The sequence below is a fragment of the Euphorbia lathyris genome, chromosome 4 (assembly GCF_963576675.1).
Source record: "Euphorbia lathyris chromosome 4, ddEupLath1.1, whole genome shotgun sequence".
Classification (NCBI taxonomy): Eukaryota; Viridiplantae; Streptophyta; class Magnoliopsida; order Malpighiales; family Euphorbiaceae; genus Euphorbia; species Euphorbia lathyris.
In genome coordinates this window covers 71488858-71497362 of record NC_088913.1, presented here as the reverse complement: position 1 = coordinate 71497362, position 8505 = coordinate 71488858, and positions in this window count along the sequence as shown.

Genomic DNA, 8505 nt, shown 5'->3' with positions numbered 1-8505 from the left:
GGATAGGATGGAGTGGAGGGAGACAATTTATGTCGCTGACACAATTTGATTTCACGGTTTTGTATGATGGTTCATGTTAGCCGACCCCGAATCATTTCAGACTAAGGCATTGTTGTTGTTGTTGTTTGTTGTCAAAATATAAAAAATCCTAATTTATATAATTCTTTTTCTTATATTCTTTCATATTATATTAACGGTTTGTCTAATTTAATAAATAATTTAACGTTTTATCTAAATAAAAAAAATCCTAATTTATATGATTCTTTTTCCTATATTTTTCATATTATATTAACAATTTGTCTATTTTTTTAAATAATGCCAAGTTTTATTAACTTTAATCAAATGAAAGAATATTGCTAAGAAATGGTGGTGGACATGCCCACTCACTCTAAACAGACACAGATTGACCGCTTTTGCTAGAGCATAGGCAGTCGAATTCGCTGAATGATTAATAAAGGAGATAGAGCACAACTCTAAATCTCGTAATAAATGAATACAATCAGAAATAATGTCAACTAAATACGAAGGACCTTCTAAACCCATTTGAATTGCCTTGAGACAACCCGACTGTATTTGAATTTTTTCACTGGGGTGATGCATCTTAATCCAACTTAAAGCTTATTTGATAGTCATGGCCTCAGCTAGCTAAGGACTGAGATTTCCTTGAAAAGCTCCCATCTTAGCTAGAGTGCATTCTCCATAGTGATTACTTGATGGTGCCATAGATGGAAAAAGAACTTTTATTGCAAGAATTGAAAAGAAAAGAAGAAACTTGTCAAAAGACAAGACAAAACCAAACTTGTTAGATGACACGACTCATATTCGTTGAACAGCAGCTTGTGGAGATTAAAGTAAATGCAAGCTCACGTGTCAGTTATGTTTAGTTTTATGTTTTAAGAACTAATGTTTGTTCTATGTGTTTTTAGGTATTATTTGGGGCAAAAAGGAAATTATTGAATCATTGTTGAAGTTAATAAAGTTGCCTGATTAGTACTTGCTCTAGTTGGTGACCTCGTAGCAGTTCAACAGTTTGTCTAATTTAATAAATAAAAAAATTAACATTTTGCCTGATAAATAACAACGGAATGTTGTATTATGTATTTGAACTATGAGCTTAGTTAGATTTAATTTACATGCACTTTTATTTCCAAGTACTTTATAGTTTTCAAGTTATTTCAACTCCACCTATAAAGCTCTAAGAAGCAGCATGAAGATGAGAGAAAAATAGAGGAATGCCCAATAGAGAAGAATATGAGTTAAACAATGTTGATTAAAATGGAAATTTTAAGTTCTTTTTATCTTCACTATTATTCAACGGATATGGGTATTGTCATCTGACAAGTTTGGTTTTGTCTTGTCCTTTGACAAGTTTCTTCTTTTCTTTTCAATTTTTGCATCAAAAGGCTTTTTTTCCATCTATGGCATCATCAAGTAATCACTCTAGATAATGCATTCTAGCTAAGATGAGAGATTTTCAAGGAAACCTCAGTCCTCAGCTAGCTGAGGCTATAACTATCAAATAAGCTTTAATTTGGATTAAGATGCATCGCTCAGTAAGAAAAGTTAAATTCAGTCGGATTGTCTCATCATAGTCAAGGCAATTCAAATGGGTTTAAAAGGTCTTTCGTATTTAGTTCACATTATTTCTGATTATATTCATTTATTACGAGATTTAGAGTTGTCACACCCGACCCTGAACGACCTCAATCGGCATCGGGCGTGAAATAGAAAGATCACAATCAACATCTAAAAGTCTCCAAAATATCCAAATATTATAAATATCACACTTTTCAAGATTTCCTCTTAGATATATTATAAAACAAATCCATATTTCTAATACATTCAAGTCCCAAATTATTACCCAATACAATCAAATCTCTAAATAAGAGGCAATATCCTAACCGAAAATAAAACCGATGACTTGATACTTCAACATTCTCTATCAACCAGTAACTTCTCCTATACCTTGCTATTTCTCGCCTAAAATATTAAAACATTTAAAACGTGAGATAAAAATCTCAGTAAACAATTATCAACTACGTAAAGTATTTATACTCAAAATAACTATATTTATAGTTTAATTTTCAAAATGCATCATTTAAAATTCATATTCTTCAAAATGAACCTTTTTATGGATTAAACCATGATAAAATACTCAAAATAGTACCTTTAACCAAATATGCAATTTAAAATATCAAGATTGCTATCATTTCTCAAAATACCACACATAGTCAAAACATAAATCATTGTACTAAAACAATTAATATAAAACTTATGTCCAAAATAGCTATATATATTTATTTGCTTAAAATCTCAATTATATAAAATGAATAAATTGCAATTAACCATTTACTAAAATCAACTGTAAATCAATAAATACTTCATAAACCGTATTTCAATAAATACTTCATAAACTGTATTTCAATAAATACTTCATCAACTGTATCTTAATAAGATACTTCATAAACTATATCTCAATAAATACCTCATAAATCATATATCGTTAAATATTTTATAAACCGTATCCATCCGAGAGATAATCCCCGTATGTATCAATCCCCACAATATAATAGAATCGAGATATCTCATAATTTTGCCTAACCCGCATGATCTTACTCAACACTTCTTTGCCATACCCGCTAGGTCTTTCAACTGTGTACACTAAACCTGGCAATTATCGTGTTCGAGTCGTGTTCGTGTCGTGTCATTTCGGGTTCGTGTCAAAAAAGAGTAAACCCAAACCCAACCCAAAAACTTTCGTGTCAAAGTCGTGTTAACCTGTTCGGGTTAGTGTCGATTTCGTGTCGTGTTTTCGGGTTACATGTAATTTTGTTATGTATATATATTAATAATAACTCTTAAAAATATAAGAAGATATGGTATTGTTTTTAAACATTTTATATCATTTTTAGACTAGTATGTTAACAATAATTATCGAAAAGTTCGATAATATCATGTTAGAGGGTCATGTAATGTGTTTATAACAATTTAGGAAATTCAAATCAATATTTGCAATTAATAATTATAATTTTATTATCTGTATTAATAAAGTGATATAAAAAAACACGAGAGAATATAACAATAATTTTCAATATCCGTGTCAGTTTCGTGTTTTCGGGTTGACACGAAAATGACACGAAAATTAACGTGTCATTTCGTGTCGTGTCAACTTTCGTGTCGTGTCATAAAACCCTAAACACTAACACTAAAAAAGCATGTCGTGTTCGTGTCGTGTCATCGGGTCGTGTGTCGCTTTGCCGGGTCTAGTGTACACATGCCGTATTTCTCACTAAATACGGACTTTAATAAAAACCACCTATCCGGATTACTCTTGATGGATACTAAAAACATTATAATTTCATAATATAATTTAAAATCAGAAAAATATATATATATATATATATCCCTCATAAATCAACATCATAAATTTTTCTCAATACCTTTACTCAATCAATTTCCAAAATATTAAATCATAAATCATGATTGAACTAAAATCACCAATAAATAATTTAAAAAATATACTTATCAATATTAACTTCAATTTCTTAAAAATAACACATAAATCATCATATATAGACTTTATTTCAATAAATCATAATTTCATCAAAATTAATATTTTAACAACCTTTAATTAAAACTCAAATTTACTTTTAGAAATAAATTTATAGAAAACCACTTATTATATATACATATACCTTTGATCACAAACCAATTATCAATAAAGTTTCTCAATACACTTTCTTTTGAATTCTACTCTTCAAAATATCAAATATATCACAAATATTAATCAAATATACTAAGTTCATCAAAACCAAACTCAAATCATGTATACATAAACATATATTATAGGTTGAAATTGACATGCAAATACATATATCATTACTTGAACTTAACTTTAAGTTCATGTTAAACATTAATTCATAAAAACTCCAATTAATCAAATGCATGTCAAAAATCACCACAAAAATTCAATTTTCTGGAAAATATAGAGTTGTATATACATATATATACATAAAAACTCAAAAGGGTAGTTGATAATTACTTACTTTAGCAATAATTGAGAAAATAAGCACATTAAGCCTCAAATCTGCCCCTCTAATCATCCTAGCTCGAACTCATGATAGGGATCTCCAAATCAAAATCACACCGACCACAATGTGTATTAGGATGTCTAGAACCTACTGTAAAACAATCGGCTCAATCGGACGGCTTAAACTCTAGATATCAAGAAATCTTTAGAGATGGGTAACTTGGAATGTAGAAGGAGAAGGAAGAGTAGGATGGGGTGGATGATGAACATCCAAGTCTTGGGAATGTGGTGATGTTGGTATGCACAAAATGCATGTATTGAGAATTGAGTTTTATGTTCCCAACAAGGGAAAATCTCCCTTTTGGTCCCTCTAAACTTTAACTTCTTTTAAAACTTACCCTAAACTTTTAATTTTACACTTAAAATATGTAATTGGCCTCCAAACTATATTCATAATATCCAATTAACTCTCCAATCAATAAATAACTATAATATAACATAATATTAGGGTATAATAACTAAAATTAGGGACACGGATGTGACAAGAGTTGTGCTTTATCTGCTTTATTAAGCGTTCAACAAATTCAGCTGTCCATGCTCTAGCAAAATGTCAATTCTATATCTATTCGGGGTGAGTGGGCATGTTCACCACCACTTCTTAACAATATTCTTTCATCTGATTTAAGTTAATAAAACTTAACATTATTTAAAAAAATGTATTTAAACCATCACACATTCCTCTTAAATTCTAAATGGTTGTTACTAGTGAATTAAATCTTATTAATGACATTGAATGAAATTAATGGTCATTATTAGTTCTCTAAAGGTTTTAATGGTTACAACGGTTTTTAAGTGTCATTAACATGAATTAATTCAGTAAGATTAATTGTTCATTGATGCGCGTTTTACGTATACGTGCATGTGAAGGCAAGTGTACCTTAGTCGTGTATCAAGTAATAAAGTGAAAGTAGAGTATCGTTCCCACGAGGATTGTGATTATAAGTACTAATCTTTTGCTCACTATCTATTATTTAAACAACCAAAATATAGAGTTTGTTGGACAACCAAGCTAAGACTTAATTAAAAAGTGAGATGAAAATTGTACAAAATTAGATGAGAGAATACTTATAATGAAAGAAACTAAGGCTTCTAGTTTCACTTAACCTCTTTGCTTGGTAATAACACTTAACCCCTTTTAAGTTGTTTTATCCTTTTTAAGATGACGATTTTTCTTATTAACTAATAGTTCTCGAGATTGGTTCTAAACTCTCAACTAATTACTTTCCCTTGGTCCGGTTCAAGTAATTAATCAAGAGAAGCATTAAGTTTTCTTAGTTCCAAATCTTCGATTTATTACTTTCCCTTGGTCCGGCTCAAGTAATAAATCTAAGATTTGTAATAAGATTTAATCTAAACGTTTTTAACCTACTTTACCTTGGTCCGGCTAAAGTGATTACTTAAGATTCAAGAAAAACCGCTCGAGTAATTAGTTCTAAACTTTCGATTAATTACTTTCCATTGGTCCGGCTCAAGTAATTAATCACAAGAAGCATTAAGTTTTCTTATTTCCAAACCTTCGATTTATTACTTTCCATTGGTCCGGCTCAAGTAATAAATCTAAGATTTGTAATAAGATTCATGAAAAACCTTGGAAAACCAATAAGCCACACTAAATGGTCATTAGGTCCAACTTATGAATTTCGATTAATCAATTTAATTACGATTAATTATATTCAAGTAGAGAGTTGGCCCATCTCCTACAAGCATTAAGAATCATAAGTTAGTTCTTAAAAAGGATAAAGATAACTTAATTAGATTAAACGTAATTATCACATAATTAAGGTTAAGATCCGCTTTTAGCCTTAGTTAAGGGAGTTTTAGCCCATGATAAGATTAAAACACACCTTAGAAAGATAGATAATAGAATTCATATTAATAAAAGAGATTAAAGTTTAGAAGAAACCGTGATGACGATTGCCGAACGAACTTCTTCGGTAACTTGAAACTTACTTTTATTAGATGAACTTTTGTACAAACAACACTTTAACAACAATAACAACAACACAAACAACTGATTTTTAAGGAGAAAAATCAACAAAATAACATTATAGAGGGAGGAATTAAGCCTAAGCTTGGTGTGTCTTCAAATGGCACCCAATGCCTCCTTTTATAGTAAAATGGTACACAAAATTCCAAAGACCAAGTCATCCTTATGGCCTCCCACTCCTTAATCTTCTGAATTTTGCATTTAAGAGAGGATGGTGGAAGACTTTGACAATTTAGGAGTTGAAATGTGTAAAGGTGGGAAAGGAATCATAGGCTTCAACATGTTCATCAACTTTGGGAATTTTCTGGGCTTGATACACTTCGAATTTGGAGAAACTATTATTAGTCACTTGTTCATCTTTCTCTTAGCTTTCCAACGCATTTTGAATCGCCTCAATCCGAGTCCGTATGAGGGAGATACGTTAAAAATACGAAAATGTGTCAAATCTGTCCTAGTGTGAACAATTGGACTTTTATCTTACAGCACACATCCACGACGAGGTGTACGCTGCTGTCACTAAAACTCCTTGTTTCTGGTCCCTTTTACTCCCGAGTTGTCGCCTTAAGCCCCGACTTGGTTATTTGTGCCGAAAACCTTGCGAAAGTGCCTAGAAAACACACAAATTGGCTTAAATACATAAAATGAAGAAAATATACAAAAACCATTATTAAAATTTATTAAAATGGTACAAAATAACTAGTAATTAAATACTAAAAATGCTATAAATTACGACGATAACATTTATTAAGTGAATTAATTGAGAAAAACAATGTTCCAACTGTCTCCCTATATAAGAGTGATTTTTTTCATTCAAAACAAATAGACAGTGCATATGAAGGAAATAGAGGATTAGAAGTTTTTGTTTTAAATAATCGCAATAAAAAACATCAATTCATGATGAATGGATCTCAGTATGGTCGATTTCTACTTCAGTGTTTGGCTGTTCCATTTTATCTTGCTATATATAAAAGACATAGGTTGACCAAATGAAAGGATATACATTACTATTTTGTACATTGATGCCATTTTGTATAGGTCATTCAGATTTGTAGCCGCGCTCTCTAATGGTGGTGGTTGAAGATTATCATAATCAATTACATATTACAATGATAAGTGATCATACTTCATCTATGTTAATTTCAATTATTTATTAGAAACGTGTGATTTTTTTTTTCAAAAAGAATCAAGAGAGTTTACGAAAGAAAAAAAGCAAATGTCACATCATAGGCTTTTTTTTTAATAGTTAAGCAAATTAATGTAATTGTTGGCTTTTAGTTTAAGTAATTAGGTATATTATTGGATTTTAAGGTTGCAATTCTTTTTATATGTATATAATATTAGAATAAGGCTAATCCTACCAGTAACATTTTTTTTAGATTTATGGTTCTAATAAGGCCCTATTGTAAGTTTGTAGTTAAGTAATTAGATATATTATTGGATTCTAAGGTTGCAATTCTTTTTGTATGTGTATAATATTAGAATAAAGCTAATCCTACCAGTAACATTTTTTTAGATCTATTTTTTACTCGAGTGCTATGGACATGAAGATAAAGGGGTAAAATTGGAAATAGATGGATAGTAATTAAGAGGGAAGAACGATAAAGAAGCGTGAATGATGGTAAAATTGAAAGAAATTGGGGTGAAAATCGATAGGTGCTGAAAGGGTAACATTTAAATTTTTGTGATACGAAATTGCAATCTATACTGTTTAGGGCTTCCACTTGTATATGTGCATATAATATTGCTTGAATTTTGCAAATTATAATTTTTACTCATAAAAAAAGCACTTTGATTAGAAGACTTTAATGAAGTGGTATATATTTCTTCCTACTATTGCAAATATTTTCAACATGTTGAAACTAATATTAAATATTATAACTGTTTTGATAAATTTTAAAAATAAAGTACTTAATTTAATGATTTTAAGTTCTTATTATTGGTTTTGTAACTTAAAATTTTAAGTTACATATTAGAATAAGTTATCCAAACACATTTAAATTTACTAAGTGTTGGAAATATTTATTTTAAATGATTTGTTTGGTTATCAAACAATGCCTCAATTTATCATATATAAAGTCAATGAAAATTTTCAAGTACAAAATGAGAAAGTTGATGAAGTGAAGTTTTGATGATTCTACTAATAAAATTATTTATAGAATGTGTTATAAATATTATTGACTTTCACCTGATATTTTCTTTTTTCTTTTTCATCTTTCAATATAAACTGTATGAAATTTAAATGTATAAAGCTAAAAATTAATTTTATAGGAATTTAATTTCATCACTATCATAATTTAAATTTATTTTATCTTAATTTTAAGGTTTAATACCTTTCTAACCCATCCAATTTGTCCCAATACTGCAACTGACCCTCCAAACTTAGACTTGTGACAACTAACCCCCTTAACTTGCTTATTTGGAATAAGGA